This window comes from Cervus canadensis, chromosome 22, assembly GCF_019320065.1.
Source record: "Cervus canadensis isolate Bull #8, Minnesota chromosome 22, ASM1932006v1, whole genome shotgun sequence".
Classification (NCBI taxonomy): Eukaryota; Metazoa; Chordata; class Mammalia; order Artiodactyla; family Cervidae; genus Cervus; species Cervus canadensis.
The window spans coordinates 48,936,969-48,958,984 of NC_057407.1; the positions used below are offsets into that span (position 1 = coordinate 48,936,969).

Sequence of the window (22,016 nt, forward strand, 5' to 3'; positions counted from 1 at the left end):
AGAAAAAAAAAATTGACAACGTGATATGTTGATCTCTTACTGATGCATTTTGGTGTTTTGTTTTTTTTTTTAAAATTTCAGCTATTGTATTCTTCAGCTCTATTTTAAAATCCATTGTGCAAATTCTCACTGTGTTCATCCATTCTTTTTCCAAGTACACTGAGCATCTTTATGATCATTACCTTGAACTATTTATTGGGTAGTTTGCGTCTATACTGTGACTTTAGAAACTCAGTGGAAATTGCACCATTCACTGAGAAAGGAGAGACTGGTCACTTCCTATTTGTCCTCACATCCTTTCCCCCTCCTACCCATGCTATGCTCCATATCAGAATCCTTACTGCTCAGGCTTCACTGTCAGATGGATTTTGTTTGGCCCATGGAGGCAATGGCAGAAGACTGATTAGCAAGAAGAAGGGAGCAGCCAGTATCTCCTGCCTCAGGTACTTTCAGTAGAGGTTTTGTCTCTTTCGTGGCTCTAGATTCTGTCAGCCTTTAGGGTCCCATCTTTCCCTGGACAGCACTGACTTCCGGACTCTGATGATATTTCCACCTCTTCTTCCTTCCAGCCTTTCATCAGGTGATGGTAACTAATCTATGGGTTGCTTCACCATCTCCAGTCTTCATCACCTGTGTTGTCAACTCCTGGTATTTAAACATCTCCACTGGAAAGACCTAGAGTGACCCTGTTTTCCTGATTGAATACCTGGGTTAAACAACACTGGTTGGAAGGAGAGAGGAAAATAAAGAGCTTTCTGAAATTTGAGGTCTTTTGTTTTTAAATTAATTTTTATTGGGGTGTAGCTGCTTTACAATGTTGTCTTTGTCTCTAATACAGCAAAGTGAAACAGCTGCACGCTTACATATGCTGTGCTTAGTCGCTCAGTCCTGTCTGACTCTTTGCGACCTCGTGGACTGTAGCCCGCCAGGCTCCTCTGTCTGTAGAATTCTCCAGACAAGAGTATTGGAGTGGGTTGCCATGTTCCCAAACCAGGAAAGATCTTCTGCATTTCAGGCAGATTCTTTACCAACTGACCTACCAGGGAAGCCTGTGCTTACATATATCCCCTCTTTTTTGGACTTCCTTCCTATTTAGGAGGTATATTTTAGATATCAAAGTGGAGATGTCAAGGAGTGACTCCTTGATGGAAGAAGCCATATTATAATATCAAGCATTCTACTCAGACCTGTCCAGGAACATCAGGACATATAAAGGGCAACATGGGTCATGGAATCAGACAAACTTAGATTCATTTCCTGTTTTACCACTTACTGGCTATATTAATTAGAAATATACTACAGCAAAAAACAAACAAATCCAAAACAAATGTTTATGGCTTGGTGCTATAGAAATGTAACACAGCTAACCTCCACATACACAGGTGGGTATGTCGAGAATGAAGCTGGATGTAAACCTAGAATTCAGGTCAGAGGTGAAGAGATGACAATTTGGCACTTGTCAGCATATAGATGACACAAGTCTGAAGACAGATTATGTAATCCAGGGAGAAAACACAAGAAAGAAGAGAAGGGGTCCAGGATGGCCCTGGGGAATTTTGATATTCGAAATTCAAATGGAAGAAGAGAAAACTGCCAAAGGACATATGGAAGACTTGTCCAGGAAGGTAAGAGGAAAATCAACAAAATATGGAGCTGCTGAAAGAAGAGAGGAGTTAATGAAGAATGAGAGGCTATCTCAAAGGACTACAAAAGATTGAGTAATTAACATGAGAAGAGGAAAACAATGCACTGAATTTGTCAGCATAGAGCTCTCCCAAGGCCATTGCAAAAGCAGCTTTCTGGGAGGGTTGCAGACTGGAGGGAGGTGAAAGAAAATAAAAACAATTTTTGTGAATGTCTCCTACAAAGAGACACAGAGGCTTGACTTCCCTGGCTTCCAGTTACTTCTCTGGTTTGGCATTAGATCTCCTGGGACTTGTTGTGACTCTCCTGGGACATCTGTGAATGCTTGCCTTTGGTGTGAGATGTTTCCAACTCTATAAATGGGGGGATGGGGGATGGAGAGGAGGATGCATGTGAGCTCATCAGTTCAAAAAATGAATGTCTTTGCTTTATGCTTACTAATATTTGGAAATGGCTGGTATGTGAGACACATGGGCTGTCCCCGCAGGGTTGGGGTACTGATCTTGTCCCTCTGAATAGGTACGTGTGCTCTTGGAGGTGTCTGATCTTGGAGGAACGCCTCTCTGCTGGGCCATGAAGATGAAGGCTGACAACACCATGCATGTCACATACGAGGCCACATCCTCCCCACTCGTAGCTATTGTTTAGCTCAGTGTTTCCCAAACTCCTCTTCATTATGATCCCTTAAGGAGCCTGTTGAGACATCTCTTCCTAATGGTCTCTATCCCATGAAATTTCATACCAAAGATATGCCGTGTCTCTGTTTATGTGCTATTTGTATATCTTTGTCTACACGTAAATGAGTAAATGTTTTTTCACTCCCCTAAAAATCAGTTTTATTGTGGTGTCACCTTCTTTGGGAATGCATGGTCTTAGCATAATGATTTATATGATTTGGAGTGGGGCTCAGCAATTTTTTCCTATGAGGAGCTAGATAGTAAATATTTGAGGCTCTGGAGGCCATATATGGTCTCTGGTCTCTGTCACATAGTCTTCCCCCCTGAACAACTCTTTAAAAATCTCAAAATGATTCCTAGCTTGCTGGCTGTACAAAAACAGGCTGTGGGCCGGATTTGACTCACATTCCACAGCTTGCTAACTCCCTGATTTGTGATGACACAAAGGGTCAAATTTCAGAGTTTAGTTGTTTTTTTTTTTTTTTTTTTTTTTCAGATTTCTTGCATGAGAGTTTGAAATACGTGATTTTATTTTAGGTTTAAAAGGCTACACAGAATTCATTCATTTATTTGTCAAGTAATGATTGACTACTTGTGGTAAAAGGTATAAAATAATTTTTCTTTTCTTGTTTTGTTTTTTGACAGTGCTTTGAATGTTTTCTCTTTAATGTAGGCAAAGCTCCCCTGCCTGTAACTTGGCCTGAGGTCCGTGGAGCAGGGGAGGGGAAGCTGATAGGAGCCGTTATGAATGCACTCAGTACCTTCAATATTATGGCAAAACAACCAACTAAGTAACTAAGTGTTAAAATGAATCCAGCCAGTGATGTGCAGATCACCCTGTGGGTGATAACTAGGAGGATGCTAGACTGGTGTAGAGGGACTACTTCGGGGCCTGAGGTCAGATAGATTGGCATTGTATCTGCACTGACTTTGGTCTGGTGGCATGACCTTGGACAAGTCACTTAACCTTTTAGTTTGTGTGTCTGTAAATAATACTGCAGGTGATAATAAACCACCATTATGGAGCTGCTGGGGGGATGAACTGTGGTCTGGATCCCTTGGAGCAGCTCTGTGGGGTTGACTTCCTTCTCTCTTCCTTCATTTAACATTACTAAACTGAAGACAATATGAATACTGTTATGAATTATGTCAGAAAAGCAAGCACATACCCATTTCAGAAATGAAGACAACGGTGGCACTTTTTATAATTAGGATACTAATGGAATTCAGGAAGCACATATAGTGCACCTATAGGAAAATATCCCCCAGGCAGTCTAGTTTGGGAATCTCCATTTTTTAGAGCATCTGAAGTGCTTCTGATACAGATGGCCCATGGGCTGCACTTTGAGAATCACTGCCCTGTTATTATGCAGAAAAGTAAGCTGAGGTTTCAAGATCCCAGAGATATACAATTTATTTTTTTTACCAGGCTTCCTGGTAGAAAACAAAGTTAGTGGAGGTGATGGAATTCCAACTGAGCTATTTCAAATCCTAAAAGATGATGCTGTTAAAGTGCTGCATTCAACATGCCAGCAAATTTAGAAAACTCAGCAGTGGCCACAGGACTGGAAAAGGTCAGTTCTCATTCCAATCCCAAAGAAGGGCAATGCCAAAGAATATTCAAACTACCACACAATCACGCTCATTTCACATGCTAGCAAGGTCATGTTCCAAATTCTTCAAGATAGATTTCAACAGTACATAAACCAAGAACTTCCAAATGTACAAGCTGGATGTAGAAAAGGCAGACAAACCAGAGATCAAATTGCCAACATCTGTTGGATCATAGTAAAAGCAAAAGAATTCCAGAAAAACATCTATTTCTGCTTCATTGACTATACTAAAGCCTTTGACTGTATGGATCACAACAAACTGTGGAATATTCTTTAAGAGATGGGAATATCGGACCACCTTACCTGCCTTAGGTCAAGAAATAACAGTTAGAACTGGACATGGAACAACAGACTGGTTCCAAATTGGGAAAGGAGTACGTCAAGGCTGTATATTGTTATCTTGCTTATTTAAATTCTATGCAGAGTACATCTGCAAAATGCCAGGCTGGATGAATAACAAGCTGGAATCAAGATTGCTGGGAGAAATATCAACAACCTCAGATATGCAGATGATACCACTCTAATGGCAGTAAGTGAAGAGGAACTAAAGAACCTCTTGAGAAGGAAGGGTCAAAGAGGAGAGTGAAAAAGCTGGCTTAAAACTCAACATTCAAAAGAGAAGATCGTGGCATCCTGCCCCATCACTTCATGGTAAATAGATGGGGAAACAATGGAAACAGTGACAGATTTTATTTTCTTGGGCTCCAAAATCACTGTGGGTAGTGACTGCAGCCATGAAATTAAAAGACGCTTGCTCCCTGGAAGGAAAGTTATGACCAACCTAGAGAGTATATTGAAAAGCAGAGACATCACTTTCCTGACAAAGGTCCATATACTCAAAGCTATGGTTTTTGGTGGTAGTCATGTACAGATGTGAGCCCTGGACCATAATGAAGGCTGAGTGCGAAAGAACTGATGCTTTCAAATTGTGGTGCTAGAGAAGACTCTTAAGAGTTCCTTGGACCACAAGGAGATCAAACCAGTCAATCCTAAAGGAAATCGATCCTGAATATTCATTGGAAGGACTGATGCTGAAGCTGAAGCTCCAATACTTTGGCCACCTGATACGAAGAGCCAACTCAGGAAAACACCTTGATGCTGGGAAAGATTGAAGGCAGGAAGAGAAGGGGACAGCAGAGAATGAAACGGCTGAATGGCATCACTGACTGAATGGACATGAGTGTGAGCAAATACCAGGAGATAGTGGACACAGAGAAGGCAATGGCACCCCACTCCAGTACTCTTGCCTGGAAACTCCCAGGGATGGAGGAGCCTGGTAGGCTGTGGTCCATGGGTTCACAAAGAGTCAGACATGACTGAGTGACTTCACTTTCACTTTTCACTGCCATGCACTGGAGAAGGAAATGGCAACCCACTCCAGTGTTCTTGCCTGGAGAATCCCAGGGACGGGGGAGCCTGGTGGGCTGCTGTCCATGGGGTCGCACAGAGTCGGACACGACTGAAGTGACTTAGCAGCAGCAGCAGTGAAGGACAGGGAAGTTTAGAGTGCTGCAGTTCATGGAGTCACAAAGAATTGGACATGATTTAGCAATCGAAAAACCACCAGGATTCCTGAAACTTCAGGGGCAATAAAGAGGGGAAAATGACAGGGTCTGGGGTAGGGGGTCTAGCACTGCTGTCTAACCGGACTCTCTGCTACTGTGATCAGGCTAAACAGGCTCCACAAGGAAACAGAATCTAGCTTGATCCAGGCTCATGTGGCCATCCTAGGTGCCCTTCCAGGTGAGAGGGTCCAGCAGACAGAGGCTCTGGGTATTCTGTCTGTTTGGGTCAGGGCCTCGAATAATTGGGGATTCAGGAAACAGATCAAAGGCAAGAGGAGAGGAATGATAAGACCTGGTGGAGTCCAGGATCTCAGACACCGTCAACGTTGAATGACCAGTTTTACTCTCCACTGACTGCAGGATAACTTCTCAAGGGTCTCTGTTTTCATAGCTGTAAAATGGGATAATTCCCACATTAGAGTGACACTACGAGGATGACATTATATAAGGTATTTAAAGCACCCTGTGTGGCACCTAGCACATTGCAAAGTGAAAGTGAAGTCACTCAGTTGTGTCTGAGTCTTTGCGACCCCATGGACTGCAGCCTACCAGGTTCCTCCATCCATGGGATTTTCCAGGCAAGAGTACTGGAGTGGGTTGCTGTTTCCTTCTCCAGGGGATTTTCCCCACCCAGGGATCAAATCCAGGTCTCCCGCATTGTAGGCGGATGCTTTACCGTTTGAGCCATGAGGGAAGTCACCCTAGCACACTGTAGGTCCTCAATAAATAGGGGATCATTACTGGGGCAGGGAGAGTTCTGATTCAATATGAACCCTGGAGGGCTGATCAGGAGATCAGGCTCACACCAGTCTGGAAAGAGCCAGAGGAATGGTCACCTCCTGAGATATGTAGCAGCAGTGAGGTGGCCCCCATAATCCCTAAGAGGAGGGTGAGGCTTTGTGCAGGGATCACGCTACTTTGGACAGAGGCGACCCGGGTTCCAGGTAGCTGAGCCTGCGGATGGAAGGGCTCATTTTCTTCACTGCTGGGGCCTCAGCAGAGAACTCTACAGAGCCAGGCTTTGGGCTTCGGGATGCAGGTCAGTGGGAGTGGCCAGCCTCACTGGGTCTGAGACCTCCTCCATACTCCATCCAGAACATCCATTTTGCCGGGGTAGTCACTCCCAGAGACACTAACCTTGTGGATGTGGGTGAGAGCGGAGAATCTACATCTAAAACCCTCTCCATGAACTCCCCTCCCCTCTGGTCTCCAGCCTTAGAAACACTGTTCTGGGAGGTGGGAAGACAGGCGTAGGGAACAGGGGTCTTGGCTTTTTGTGTTTGAAGCCCCTCCTTTGAATTTGGGGGACACATTAGGAGGGGTCATAGAAATTAATCTGCCATTAGTAAGAGCGGCCTCTCCTGTATGATCCCATGACCACATAACAATGTCTCACGCTGCCTCAGAAGCTCCTGTCACCCCAGTGGTGCCTGGTTTGCCCTCAGAAAGTTGCTTCAGTTTGAGCAAAACAGTTACGGCTCTGATTGCACTCCTCAACATACCGGGGGCGGGGGTGGGGGGCATATTCTCGTGTTCATCCTTGGAGTCCTGTTTGACTTCTTGCTGTGCCCCCACCTCTTATTCCCAGCAAGCTGTGTTCCCCTCCACCTTGCTTTGGAGGACAGAGTGTCAGCTGACTATTTGGAATGTACCCCTGTTATAGGAAGAGTAGATCTTATGTATGATCAACAGCTGGGGGTGAGCTTGTTCCAGAACTATTTTTCTTGGACGCTGGGGTTAAGAGCCATGGACATAGACACACAGAGAGATGGGGAAGAGAGAGAGATGTGCAGAGCCCCAAAGCAGGAGTTGAACTTGATGGAGACAGGTGAGGCACCATTCAGGATAAAATATTTCCTTTTTCACAGGAGTCAGTGCTTGCAAGTGATTCTCAGGCTGAGAGAAAGCCTCCACTTTTTGTTTCTCTGATGCCTTACAGGGTGAGAGGCTGTGTTCCCTGTGTGGACTGACTCCGCACACCCGTGGATCAGCTGGGTCACATGGATCATCGTCACAATGCTGGAGCTTTCCAGCTTCTGGTCTGGCTTCAGTAGTTTGGATGTGAACTGAGACAAGTCTTTGGAATTCACCCTGTTCCTCCTCTAGGGCATGGGAGCTTGTCCCTGCGGTTTTTCTGTCTTTTCTTTGTTGGTGCAAGCACAATGTGTTCATGCTAATTGGATGTATCTGACTGAAACTGTTTTCTGCCATCATTATGAATGGAAAATGATGATTATTATTTATAAGAATTTCAAACAAAAACATACTCCTTATAAACGAATGTAGAACTAATGTTGTATGGAAATAGCATAATTTTTAAACTGAAGACACGGACATCTGTCAGCTCTTTTGCCATCTGCGTGGTTTTGGAGGCAGCAGGCAGTTAAATGCATTGCCCTCAATGTGCTAAAGTTTCACAGGCCTGGGAGTGAATCTCTGATGTTAAAAAAGGCTCTGCCGAGTTGAATTTTTGCAGGGTGGAGTACCAGTGGGCAAAGCTTTCAGGGCAAAGCTTTTGCAGGCCAGTGCTGTTCAAAGTGTGGTCTGAGGCCATGCCAGTTGGACAACTATGTGAGCCTGGTCCATGAGGACATAAGTATGAAAATGGTTAGCACACAGTTTAGTTTTCATGTTTGTTTGAAGTTTTCTTTTTTTAAAAAATACATTTAGAATTTTGATAGCAGTTTGGCATCACTGATGTGTCCCAGGGCTGACTGGCGACTTTGTCTTTGAATGGCATGTTGACTAGTCTGGTGGTGACCTTCATGATGAGTTGCATGTGGTGTGAGCTGCAAACCTGTCGCACCTGGTTGGGCCATGTGAAAAGTTGGAGATGAGTATCCTGAGCTTGTGGAAATTGCTTTAAACTCTCTTCTTCCATTTCTGTCAACATACTCTTCTATAGGATTGGTTTCTACTGTCAGTCTATAATTCTAATTAAGACAAAACAGAAATCACTTAGATATACCTTACTGCCTGTGACTAGCACTGTCAATCCAATTTTGGATTGCAAATGCCTCGGAGGTGAGCACAAATCTGGATATGAGAGATGAAGCCAGCAAATCAGGAGCCAGGGCAGGTCAGAGCAGGGGTGGAGCTGGGGGTAGGGACCCAAGTGAAGTTCAGGGGTGAAGAGTGGGGCACCAAGTGCCTCCTCGTTGTTGGGGTGTGGGCGATGAATGGGGAAGAGTTGGGAAGAGGGAGCAGGGAAAAAGAACCTGGTCTACTAACACCTTACATATTTTAATCCTACAGTCTTAGGATGGTATTTGTTCTAAGCTCAGGCTTCAAAATGGATAAAAACAAGTGCACACGAATCCCAGCATGCCCATCATCCGCTGAGTAGAACACCTGGAGCTTAGCTGTCTTCTCTAGGGAATGAAAATGAGGGTTTTTCTGGCAAGGTGCTTATGCCAACTGCTACCCATGGTGCAGTTAGAGCTTGAAATAGCACAAGAAACTGCTGGGGGCAGGAAGGGGATTGTACTGAAGTTTGTTTGTCATTGAATTATAGTTAGGGCCACAATAAAATACAAGGAGGGAATGTTTCGCAAAAACTATGAAGTTAAAAAGTATTTTTATTCCAAAAAGGTTCAGTTGGTGCTAAAATGTCAAAACAGCAGGTGGTTCACTATTCTTTTTTGTAAGTTCAATAATGTGATTTCAGAATTAAAAAGACTGACAAAGTCCTGTGGACTTCTGTTGCATTTCTTCACTGAGACACATTGAGACATGTCTTCCAAGTCAGTTTTATAAACATTTACCTTCTGCCCCCAAGCCCCGTACATGCTTGGCAATGAAATAGCTGTGGGATATGGGGCCCCGGGATCACTTCATTATTTTGGTTTGACTGGATTGTTAACTCAGATGGGTAATGCATTAAAAAAATAATAATATTGCAAATGAATGAAGTGAAAGCAGAAAACTTGGCCAAAGTCACTCAGGTAGGTACTGGCAGTTGGAGCTGGAATTCAGGATTGTTCAGTGGATGGGGTTGACATGCGTTCTTGCCCAAGACTCTCGTTCACTGCTTAAATCATCAAATCACAGAAAATCATTTAACAGTCACCAGGCAAGTCAGATAGGAAAAGGACACACCACCAGAAGCCAGTGGGTCTTATTTATTGGTGTGCAGACCTAATCTGGAGATAGCGAGAAAGCAACAGAAGCCCTTATCTCTGACAGAGGCAGGGCAGGGCGGGCCAGCAAATTATGATGGAAATAGGAACACCAAGGGGCACTGGCCTCATCTGCTTCTCCTTCTACTTATTCTTGACACATGTGATTTATGAATCCCAGTTCTTTTGTCCCATTATGGAATGGAGCTATCAGTTTCGTGTCCTGACACTAATTTTGTTCTAAGCCGTTCTGTCCATTCTTTTGCATTTCCTGGCAACATCTGTGTACCCGCTTGTCAGTTCCATAAATCATTATAGATAAGCAAAGCCTTCTCTTAACCTTTAGGAAAGATAACATGACCAATATTTTCTGAGCATATCCTTGCCAGGTTTGCTTTGGGGAGATAAATGGGACCCATCTTGATGGTGCATCACTAAACAACAGCGTGATTTATGGGGTGGAATGGGCTTTGCTCTCTGTGACTCTCCCAAAACCTTTTCAAATGTCTTGGAAGAATCATGGTGAGTTGAAAGAGAACATAGTAAAGATTTTTGGTGAAGACTTTCTATGGAGGATTTCTGCAGCTGTTCCTAGGCACCAAGGGAAGTAGAGTGTGAAAAGTTTTAATACAGTCACTTAAATTATCTAGATATTCTTTTTGAGGGATGTGAGTCTTATGTTTTCTTTCTGTAGGTTTATACAGACTCCACCAAAAAGTCTCAACCAAGAAGGCTCCTTCTAGCTCCCAAAGACACACATATGCAGTCTGCTTCTAGAATGAAGGGAATTGAACTAAGATACAGGAATGTATATAGCTTTTGAGAAAATCTGTTTACTATAGCATAACCATGGTCCTGCACACCTAAAGTAAGAATATATCAACAAAACACATGTCTAGCATAAACGTCAGAGACAGAAAATGTGTTGTGGCTGATGTTCAAGCTGGTTTTAGAAAAGGCAGAGGAACCAGAAATCAAATTGCCAATATCTGCTGGATCATCAAAAAAGAGAGTTCCAGAAAAACATCTATTTCTGCTTTATTGACTACGCCAAAGCCTTTGACTGTGTGGATCACAATAAACTGTGGAAAATTCTTAAAGAGATGGGAATACCAGACCACCTGACCTGCCTCTTGAGAAACCTGTATGCAGGTCAGGAAGCAACAGTTAGAACTGAACATGGAACAACAGACTTGGTTCCAAATAGGAAAAGGAGTACGTCAAGGCTGTATATTGTCACCCTGCTTATTTAACTTATATGCAGAGTACATCATGAGAAATGCTGGACTGGATGAAGCAAAAGCTGGAATCAAGATTGCAGGGAGAAATATCAATAACCTCAGATATGCAGGTGACTTTGCCAACAAAGGTCCGTCTAGTCAAGGCTATGGTTTTTCTAGTGGTCATGTATGGATGTGAGAGTTGGACTATGAAGAAAGCTAAGCACTGAAGAATTGATGCTTTTGAACTGTGATGTTGGAGAAGACTCTTCAGAGTCCTGTGGACTGCAAGGAGATCCAACCAGTCCATCCTAAAGGAGAGCAGTCCTGGGTGTTCATTGGAAGGACTGATGTTGAAGCTGTAACTCCAATCCTTTGGCCACCTGATGCAAAGAGCTGACTCACTGAAAAAGACCCTGATGCTGGGAGGGATTGAGGGCAGGAGGAGAAGGGGGCGACAGAGGACAAGAAGGTTGAATGGCATCACCGACTCAATGGACAGGAGTTTGGGTGGAGTCCAGGAGTTGGTGATGGACAGGGAGGCCTGGCGTGCTGCGGTTCATGGGGTCGCAAAGAGTTGGACACGACTGAGTGAGTGAACTGAACTGAATGGAGACACAGGCAATGGAGTTAAACAGTGGGTTGGTTTCAATGACTCTTGTCCATGGAGTGAACTTGGGCTGTACTGGGTACTTAAATTCATCTGTCTTGCTCCCTTGTAAAATATGGATAATGTGTGTGTACCTAAGTGTCATAAGGATGAAGAGAGACATTATCCTGCCTTTCCATGAAGCATTTTTTTCCTCCTCAGTATGGAGACTTGGACTGATGATAGCTACTTATTTTATAGCACATGATGATCCTAATTCCCTTCACAGTCTCTCTTTATGAATTCCTTTGTTGTCTCTTTCATCTCCCATTTCCATTCCTAGGTTCTGTTCTCAAGAAGCTCCCACTCTAGGGGAAAATCAGAGGTATCACATTATGGTGTTGAAATCATTTGACTTGCTGCCTTTTGCTCATCAGCTGGATGGCTGAGTTTCAGTTCCCAGGGCTGTCTTTTTAACTTAGCTCCATCCACAGAATCGAGAGAATACCAAGATGATATGCTTTAGAGTTGGCAGAATGAGGTTGGGACCTAATTTATTTATTTATTTATTTTTTCAGGATAAATAAACACATACATACATGGATACACACTCTTTTCTTTCTTTTTCCTTTTCAGGGGATATCATGGGATTTTGTTTTTGTTTTTGGTAGGCATTCACTTATGCAAATTTTTAAAACTGCTCACCTTTTTTCATTTTGCTTTTGGAATAAGGGGGTCTCTGATTTGGTCTTTACCATCCATCAGGGTTGGGACTTGATGCCCTTGGTCCTGCTCAAAATCCGTGCAGTTTTTGCCTGAATTCCCTTTGGCGGCAGAAGTGAATAATTCCTAGCTCAGTTTATTCTGGGTCCCTTGGCAGGGGAAATGGAATCTTTTTTATTTTTTAATCTCCAGTCTTTTTTTTTTTTTTTTTTTGCCACACAGCACAGCTTGCAGAATCTTAATTCCCTGATCAGAGATTGAACCTGTGAAAATACAGAGTCGTAGCCACTGGCCCACCAGAGAATTCCCTCCACTGTCTTTGTCTTGTTTTCATCATCTTTTTCGTTTTAAAGCCTTTATTGAATTATTGAACTTGTTACAATATTGCTTCTGTTGTCTACATTCTGGTCTTTTGGGCTTGAGGCACTGAGATCTTAACTCCCTGACCAGAGATCGAACCCACCAGGGATCGCTCCCCTGGATTGGAAGGCAAGTCTTAGCCACTGAACCACCAGGGAAGGCCCTCCCCCCACTTTAAAAAAAACAAATGGAGTTTGTGGCAATTTCTAGTATTCATTATCTACTGCTACTAGAGTGTCGGAGGGATTTCCTTTTTGGGGGCTAACAGATTATCAGTGCTCCTCTCTTCCGCCAGGGTCGTCTTCTTGGGGTTGCAGGATGCAATTAGATAAGGAGGTAAGGTCCTGAGGAAGGTGGGACTTATGTGGGTTGCCAAAACAGCACCCTTATTGCCATACCACCAGCAAGAGAAGTTTTGTTTTGTAAATCTTGAGGCTATAAACGAATAAGGCTTCACAATTAAAGAAAATTTCATTACAGATTGTATGCTTATGAAAGGAGTATTTTCATGCCTTTAATTCTGTTTAATTTGATATTTGTATTACCGTCATGGCTTTTTTTCTTTATTAAATATTTTTTTCCTCAGTTTAAGCTCTCGGTACCATTTTGGGTTAGGAGTACGTATACGCAGGATATAGTTGAGTTTACTTTCTGACCGTGTATAAGAATTCTCCCCTTTCGACAGGGAATCTACCTCAGATCATCTGTTTTCTAACAAAAATATTTCGCCATTCCATGACTTCTGTTCTGTTTACTCCTCTACATATTTTCTTTCCTTTTATTTTCTCAGTCACTTGTTAAGTGTATGTCAAGCCTTCAGTTTAGCTCTTTTTGTTCAGCTTTTTAGAAATATTCATCTCTTTTTCCAATTTTTAAATTCAGTGACTAAAAGGTCCTTTTTATGTCATTCTTGGGATTAAGATTGATTATATTTCCCCCCTCACTCCATCTTTGATACTCTAATTTGGGATTACATATCTGGACTATTATCACTATTGAATACTCTTGCTTTTGTTACATAACTTTAGTTTTGATTCTGTTTGTGTGTGTGTGTTTGCATCAACCAAAATTCAATTCTGATTTCTGTTTTTAATTCCTTGCCACAATTTCCCAATGACTTCATTTTTTCCAGTGAGTTGCTATCTTGAGTCCGTACTTTAGTCTGTTACTTTCTAGTTTATTTTACATCTGACAAATAGAGTTGATATATTCTTGTATTTTAGTGAGAGCATAAATTAGATTTGTTATGAAAATTTCCTTTGTATCTTATAGCAGTGTCATTCAATGTTTGCTGTTTCCCTGCATCATGTAGGAAGTAGGGGGGAAAGGAGAATGAAAGGTGCCTGGTGTTTGGTATGAGCAACCAGGTGGATGACATCTCATTTGGATATTCCACTGTGGATATGTGAAGTGTGAGCTATCTTCTAGATAATCCTCTGATGGTATATTAAGTTTAAAATTCACTGGAGATGTAAAGATAGTTGTCACCTTTATATGTGTGCTAAGTTGCTTCAGTTATGTCCAACCCTATGGAACCCTTTGGACTGTAGCCCACAAGGCTCTTCTGTCCATGGATTCTCCAGGCGAGAATACTGCAGTGGGTTGCTATGCCTTCCTCCAGGGGATCTTCCCAACCTAGGGATCAAACCCGCATCTCCTGCAACTCCTGCATTATAGGCGAATTCTTTACTGCTGAGCCACCAGAGAAGCCCCTATGTATGGGTCTTATTTAAAATGATAGGACTCTGCTGCTGCTGCTGCTAAGTCACTTCAGTCATGTCTGACTCTGTGTGACCCCACAGACAGCAGCCCACCAGGCTCTGCCGTTGCTGGGATTCTAGAGTTCATCAAATGAGGATAAAAAGAGAGAAGAAAAGACCCAGTCCTGAGGAATGCCAGGGTTCCTGGGTAGGAATACACAGATTTGGGGTAGGGGCAGAGTCATAACGAAGCAGTTGCTACTGCTGTTTAGTCGTTTAGTTGTGTCCAACTCTTTCGCGACCCCATGGAGTATAGCCCACCAGGCTCATCTGTCCATGGGATTTTCCAGGCAAGAATACTGAAGTGGGTTTCCATTTCCTTCTCCAGAGGATCTTTCTGACCCCGGAATTGAACCTGAGTCTCCTGCATTGGCAGGCAGATCCTTTACCACTGAGCCACCAGGGAAGCCCACGAAGAAGCAGAAAAGGAACCAATGATGTCAGAGGAAAAGTAGGAGATGATACGTTACAGAATCCAAGAAAGGCAAGTGCTTAAGGCCACTTATTAGTTTCAGTATAGCATGAAATTAGCCATTTAGACAATCTAGACTTGCTAGTTAAAATAAACTTCGCCCAGCTGAATATAAAGTTGAACACCAACTGGATGAAACAAAGTAAGCAACCATCTAATTAACATTGGGAATACCAGGAAAAAAAAATAACTGCCTACTCTCGAATCCTTCATTCAACCTATGAGCATGGGGAGCATAATGGTTTTCGGTCAAACGTAGAACAGTTGAGATTTTTATTTTAAAGTCTTAAATTATATCTGAACATCTGGTTCTGGAACCACGCGTTGTTTACCCATTCTAGTAGTTTAAATAGAAAAGGTAGTTAACGAGTACTCAGAGAATCAGGCGTGGAGGCTCTGAAGTTAGGAGGAAAATCAAAATTATATTCACCAGGGTTCCTCACAGGTACAGTCCCATGACTAAACAAACATTCATCCCACACTTCTCATCAAGGACAGTGACCTGGCTGTTGGTAGGAATGTAAACTGGTGCAGCCATTATGGAAAACAGTAAGAAGGGTCCTCAAAAAACTAAAACTAGAATTGCCAAATGATCCAGCAATCCCTCTCCTGGGCATAGATCCACATAAAACTATAATTTGAAAAGACACATGCACCCCTATGTTCATAGCAGCACTATTTACAAAAGCCAAGATAAGGAAACAAGCTAAACGTCCATCGACAGATGAATGGATAAAGATGTGGTACATACATATAATGGAAAACTACTCAACCATAAAAAAGAACGAGAAATGCCATTTGCAGCAACTTGGATGCAACGACAGATTATCATACTAAGTGAAGTAAGTTAGAAAGAGAAAGACACCATATGATACCACTTATATGTGGAATCTAAAATATGACACAAATGAACATATCTGTGAAACAGAAACACACTCAAAGGCAAAGAGATGAGACTTGTGGTTGCCAAAGAGGGAGGGGGATGGGGAGGGGAGGACTCAGAGCTTAGAATTACCAGATGCAGAGTAGTATATATACGGGAGAGATAAACAAGAAGGTCCTACTGGATAGCACTGGGAACTATATTCAATACCTTGTGATAAACCAGCATGGAAAAGAATATGAAAAAGAATATATATGTTTAATTGAGTCACTTTGCTGTATGGCAGAAGTTCACATGACATTGTAAATCACCCATACGTCAATGAAATTAGAAAAATAATAACTGACATTAGCCTTAAAAAAAAATAAAAAAGGACAGTGACCTGAGAAACTGCTGTGAAATCCACTGGCTGATGTTACAGTTTCTGCAATACCGATACTTCTCTCTCAAACTCCCCCTTCTTTCCAGGGAAAGGGACTCTGTGCTCCATCCTCCCATGTCTTGCTTTCTAAAGGGAAATCTGTGGGGCCATTTTACTTCTGTGTCCTATCTGCAAGGAAGGCCAGGAGAGCAAGTTCCCTTGCATTGGTGAGTCTCACAACGTGGAAAAAACAAAATACAGGAAGGGTCTTCGAAAGGTGCTGAAAGCCATCAGTAAGACAAATACAGAAAACAGACTGAATCCCAGTAAAGTCACCGGAAGCCTCAGTGATAGGAAAACTGGGAGAACAGTCCTAATCTACTTCTGTAATCAGTCTATGTCATTTCTTCTCATAGCATTTTAAGTTTGCTATCTTGCTAAAAAAAATATTTTTAAAATTTTGATTTTTTACAGCACATAAGAATAGAAAACAAGCATGATTCTTAGTTCTCTTAACTTGCCACACCTGTCTTTTCTTCTTTTTATTTAGTCCTTTCAAGTGTCATTGTCTGGGAGTGACTCTGAGGTGGTGATTTGAAAGTAGGAGGTTGTCTGGGGGTATTCTCTTGGTCATAGCACCTGTAAAGAAGGGAGAATAGGGACTTCCTTGATGGTCCAGTGGCTAAGACCCCGAGCTCCCAACGCAGGGCACCTGGGTTTGATCCCTGGTCAGGCAACTAGATCCCACATGTCTTAACTAAGACCTGGCACAGCCAAATAAATAAATACATTAAAAAAAACAATTTTTAAAAAGGGAGAGTATTAGCACTGGGCAGAGGGAGAAATAACAGCAGCACCTGCAAGGTGTATGAGCGTTTCCTTATCCATAAATGAATCATGTGTAAAGAAGCTTTGTGATAAAGTGAGACTGGTAGCTCAGATGGTTAAGAGTCTGCTTGCAATGAAGGAGACCTGAGTTTGATCCCTGGGTTGGGAAGATGCCCTGGAGAAGGAAATGGCAACCCACTCCAGTATTCTTGCCTGGGAAATCCCATGGACAGAGGAGCCTAGCAGGCTACAGTCCATGGGGTCGCACAGAGTTGGACACAACTGAGCGATTTTCATTTTCTTTCAAGAATGGAAAAGGCTGGGTTACTCTAAGTAAAATAGGTTTTTCATTCTTTTCTTTGTTAACAGAATTTATGCATTGTGAATCTTTGAGAGTAGACAAAATTTTCTGATTTACTTGACCTTTTTAAAAAATTTTTTAAAGCAACACACTTTTGGGAGATGCTGGATCACCCTAATTCCTTTAGCCCTGGGGGTTTTGCAGTTGATATACATGGAATTAAGCACACTCCACAGACCTGACCTCGATGGTCAGATAATCCTCCATTCTTCTTTATTAAAACTAATATAACTTTTATCTTATGAAAAAAAAACCTGTATCTTCTTATTAGAAGATTTACATAAATGAAGCATCCACAACCTTACCATCTGCACATCACTGGTGAGACCTGTGTGTGTATTCTTTCATAATTTAAAAATGCATATTTATAGTTACTAAAATATGGGATTGTGCCTTAATTTATTTTATGCCCTGATTTTTCACTGAATAATACACAACAAACAGGTTTTCATTTCCAAACCACACACCCACAGGATCATCTTTAGTGTCATATGGGTATCTTGTAACTTAATTCATTCCTTACTATTGGACATTTAGATTTGTCTACAACATTATTGGGGCTTCCCTTGTAGCTCAGTTGGGAAAGAAACTGCCTGCAATGCAGGAGACCTGGGTTTGATTCCTGGCTAGGGAAGATCCCCTGGAGAAGGAAATGGCAACCCACTCCAGTATTCTTGCCTGGAGAATCCCATGGACAGAGGAGCCTGGTGGGCTACAGTTCATGGGGTCGCAAGAGATGGACACGACTTAGCAACTAAACCACCACCACAATGTTATTATGCAAACAACTCCCTTATTAAAAACAGTGCTGCAATGGGACTTCCCTGGTGGTCCAGTGCTAAGTGCCAAGACTGTGCTCCCAGTGCAGGGGCACTTGGTTTGATCCCTGGTCAGGGAACAATACCTCATATGCCGCAATTAAGAGTTCGCATGCTGCAACTAAAGATTCTACATGCCTCAACTGAGACCCGGTACAGCCAAATAAATTAAAAAAAAAAAAAGCTTCTAATAAGCACAAATAAATATAAAAAAAGTGCTATAAAAACATTCTTGTGTCTAAGTCTTTTACATACTCCCTTAACAAGTCTCCCTTATTTTAAATCTCCCTTAACAAAACTTCTTAATCTTAGAGAAGCTAATTTAACCATCTTAAGATTCAGTTTTCTCCTCTGTAAAATGGAACTTTTAAGAGAATCTCCCTTTCATGAGGCTAATGTGCTGTAGTCCATGGGTTTGCAAAGAGTTGGTGATCACTTATTGTGGGGGAGGGAGCAGCTGGTGAATGTGAATCGGAGTGAGGGCAGGGCCACACATTCCTCTTTCAAAGAACCTGTTATTTAAAGGCATGGACACATGGTGAACTGTGAGGGTGAATCACAGATCACGTTCTCAGTTTTGTAACGGGGGAGACTTTTCTGCATAGAAGTCAGAGAGGACAGAAAATTATTTCAGAATGAGTCAGAAAATAAGTCAGAAAATTATTTCAGCCTACATTCTTTCAGAGGTTACTTGGGATGGCCATTTACATCTGTCATCTTAAATCTCCATGAGGCAGATTAATCTCCATCTTAAGCTTCATGGTACTATTATCATTTTTGTTTCACCAGTAAAGAGAGCGAAGCCAGAGTTATATAACTTGCTTAGTGACAGAGCAAGCGGGGTGCTACTTCAGCCTAGTAGATGGACTGTAAAGTCTTGGCTTGTTTCTTATTTACTAAATAAAGATGGTGGAAACATCTTCTTCTTCCTCCCATCCAAGAAATCCAATACACATGTGGGTGGTACTGTGAATGTCCTGGCGTAGACAGCGAGGGTCTGAGACCACTGAGAGACCTAGGGTGAGATCATGCTGCTCACATGGCCTTTTCACCTCCTGACTGACCCCGGGTGTGCCTAGAGCACTGGGCAACTTCACAATGAATGCATTGAGCTTCTGGTAGAGCTTTCTGCGTCTCTGCTGGATGTGGCCAAAGCAGCCAGAACTCTTGGCAATTGCATCCAGATGTTGCCTTTAGCTGGAAAGCAAACAGCAACTACCTCAGCCTCTTTCTGGATCCAACAGAAGAAGCTTTGGGTTTGGTGTACTTCTTGGTGGATTTGCTGACACATTTCTTTTCATTTAGGGCCAAATGTTCTGAAAGCAGAGCCTGCATTGTATTTGCCAAACATGCATAAAAACACAAACAAAACTCATGTTTGCAAGCCCCAAATAAGCCCTTCTTACGCCTTAAGTGCCTCTGGAAACCATCCAGTGCCACAGTGGGTACGGTGTCTGAATAGTCCTTCATAATTGTGTATGCAAAGGCTGCATATTCACGGTTGTGTGAATGTCTCTAATTGCCTTTGATTACATTGCACGCTCTGTCCTACTCTCTTGAAATGAGGGTTCTTTACAAACCAGTGGCTTCCTAAATTTGATATAGGTTCCCGTGGAGTGAAATTCTGTACAATGGAATTTTCTAATTGGAGCTGGGAGGAAAAGAGAGGGAGGAGAAATGGAAGGGGACACCAAATTCTAAACCGATAAAAAGAAAAATCCAAATGTAAATTATTACATCCCATTGCTTTTCTCCCAAACAACTCTGTAGGCAGAATAGAACTGGCACCTTGGCCAAGTTCCTGCTGGGTGGTAGACTTATGTAGCCTTTAATAGCATCTGATGCTTCTTGGAGCCTTGTTGGATAAATATAAAAGTCAAAAGGGCCAACCGTAGGCAAGACAGAAGATGTGGGGTAATGTGTCTCATATTGTCTATTCATGCCTTCATAGGGCCTAGTATCCATCCTCCCCGTCCATGCTGGGAATGGGGGTGAACAAGACTTGTGAGGGACCCTGGTCACCAGATGGTTGTTGCCCGTGTGGACTGTTTGGATGGGAGCTGGAGAGACTCTTAGGATTACCTTGCACTAGATGACAAGAAGTAATGGGTTGCCCACTGGCAATTATAGAAAGCAATGGAAAGATCAACAACTTAGCACTATCTTGGTTTACTCAAAACTCTTTACAACTCATGTTATAAAGCTGAGCTGGGAGTTCCCCGGCAGTCCAGTGGTTAAGAATCTGCCTGCCAATGCAGGGGACACAGGTTCAACTCCTGGACCAGGAGGATCCCACACACTGTGGGGCAACTTTCCGTGCCCACACGAGAAGCTACAGTGAAGAGTAGCCCCTACTTGCTGAAACCAGAGAAAGCCCGTGTGTGGAACAAAGACCCAATGCAACCAAAAATAAATAAATATATATACACTCTTTTGTAAAAGCTGAGCTGATTCCTGCCTTCTCTGAGTCCATTCATGTCCCTCAATGCTGGGCCTACACTTTTGTTTATGTGTTTTATGTAGTCTTTCACATTGGGGGAAAACTAATCAGATGTAACAAGCATAGAGATTATGCTGACAGGGAAACATTTTACAGGCTATACATTTTATTGCTTATACCCCATTTTCACCCAAAGATGGTACATGTGCTTCAAGCAGGAAACTTAAAGCCAGCAGTGATACATTATAACCAATTTTCTCTGGAGTCTGAAGCATACTGTTGGCCACACAGTGTTTAAAAAAATCATCTTTCTTTTTCTGAGTCATAGGTTCACAGCTAAAATTTTTCGTAATGAATTGAGCCTGAATTTCCCATTTTACAAAAGGCAGCAAGAGTACCAATCACACAAATGGAATACATATAACACACCAGAAGACAGAACTGCCACAAATCCTCCCAACTGCTACTGAGTCCCAAAACACTCCCCAACACAAATGGATCATAATGACTGGTCAGAACCAACTGGCAAAAGGGCCCAGAGAGCAGGTGCTCACAAATGGTCCTTAAAATCAGAGACACGCCAGAACCAATGACAAAACATCAAAATAACAGTGCTCATAAATGGTCCTAACATCACACTCACGTCAGAACCAGTTGGCAAAGATGCCCAAATAGCGCTTCGTGCTCGAAAGAGAAGTTAGCCGGGTCTTGACGAACTTACTGGGTCACGGGGCTTGTCAGCTTGGCTAGATGCATGATTCCGTTCCACCAAGGAAAAGCGTACACTGCCGCCAGTGCTGAGCAGGGGAGAGGCAGAGAGGGTCTCCCCCAAAAATGGTTTCAGCAGCTGCTGGGAAGAGTGTCCCAAACCACCTGTCTGGGAGCAGTGGCTCCTCGAAGCCTTCCGGGCATGTTATCATGGCGGCGGCTCCGCTTTGGGGAAAACCCCCAGGAGCCAGATATCGCGAGAGCACAGCCTCACACTGGCACCAAAAACTTACCTAAAGTGGGTTCGGGTGTTTGCCGCTTAAAAGCCGATATAGAGGCAAGGTTGGTGGAAAGGAAAGCTTTATTTTGGAAGCTAGCAACCAGCTGGGGGGTAGAGAGGAGCTTTTATAGGTGAAGGGAGGGGGCCCCATGCAGAAACAGCACAGTCAGCTCTGCCAGTCGTCTTGATACTGGCCGTCGGTGGTCTGATCAGTGTGGTCTTGATTGTTTTAAGTACAGTTAGTCTTCAGTTCTGGGGTCGGTTTGTTTCCATTTGTTTGGGGCCAATTCTCAGGATTGAGGCAGCTTACTTCATGCCTACAGTTTGATCCTCATGTAGTTAACTTCTTCCATCTGGTGGGGGTTTCAGTATCTACAGAATAGCTCCAAGGATGTGGGTTGTCTTCCTCTCTTTCTCCAGTGTCTGGTGTCTTGTAATATTAAGTTTCAGAAGAGAAAAAAAAAAAGTTTCAGAAGAGAAAACTGCTCAATAAAAAATGCAACTCTACTTTTCTTAACTGTGCTCTAGACCATAGCTTTTTTGGTTAGTATTGTGGTTTTCATTTGGGTTCTTCAGGGGATAAATGCAATCCAGCT

The 22,016-nt window shown here is 42.8% G+C and overlaps 1 long non-coding RNA gene across 3 annotated transcripts in view; it reads right to left on the bottom strand.

The window, feature by feature from the left end:
* LOC122424455 overlaps positions 1-21,366 on the bottom strand; it is a 69,612-nt gene extending 48,246 nt beyond the window's left edge. For all 3 annotated transcript variants that reach the window (XR_006264436.1, XR_006264434.1, XR_006264435.1), the window contains exon 1: positions 21,154-21,366. This is a non-coding gene — a long non-coding RNA (uncharacterized LOC122424455). The remainder of the gene's footprint in view (positions 1-21,153) is intronic.
* Between the last annotated feature and the right edge of the window lie 650 nt (positions 21,367-22,016).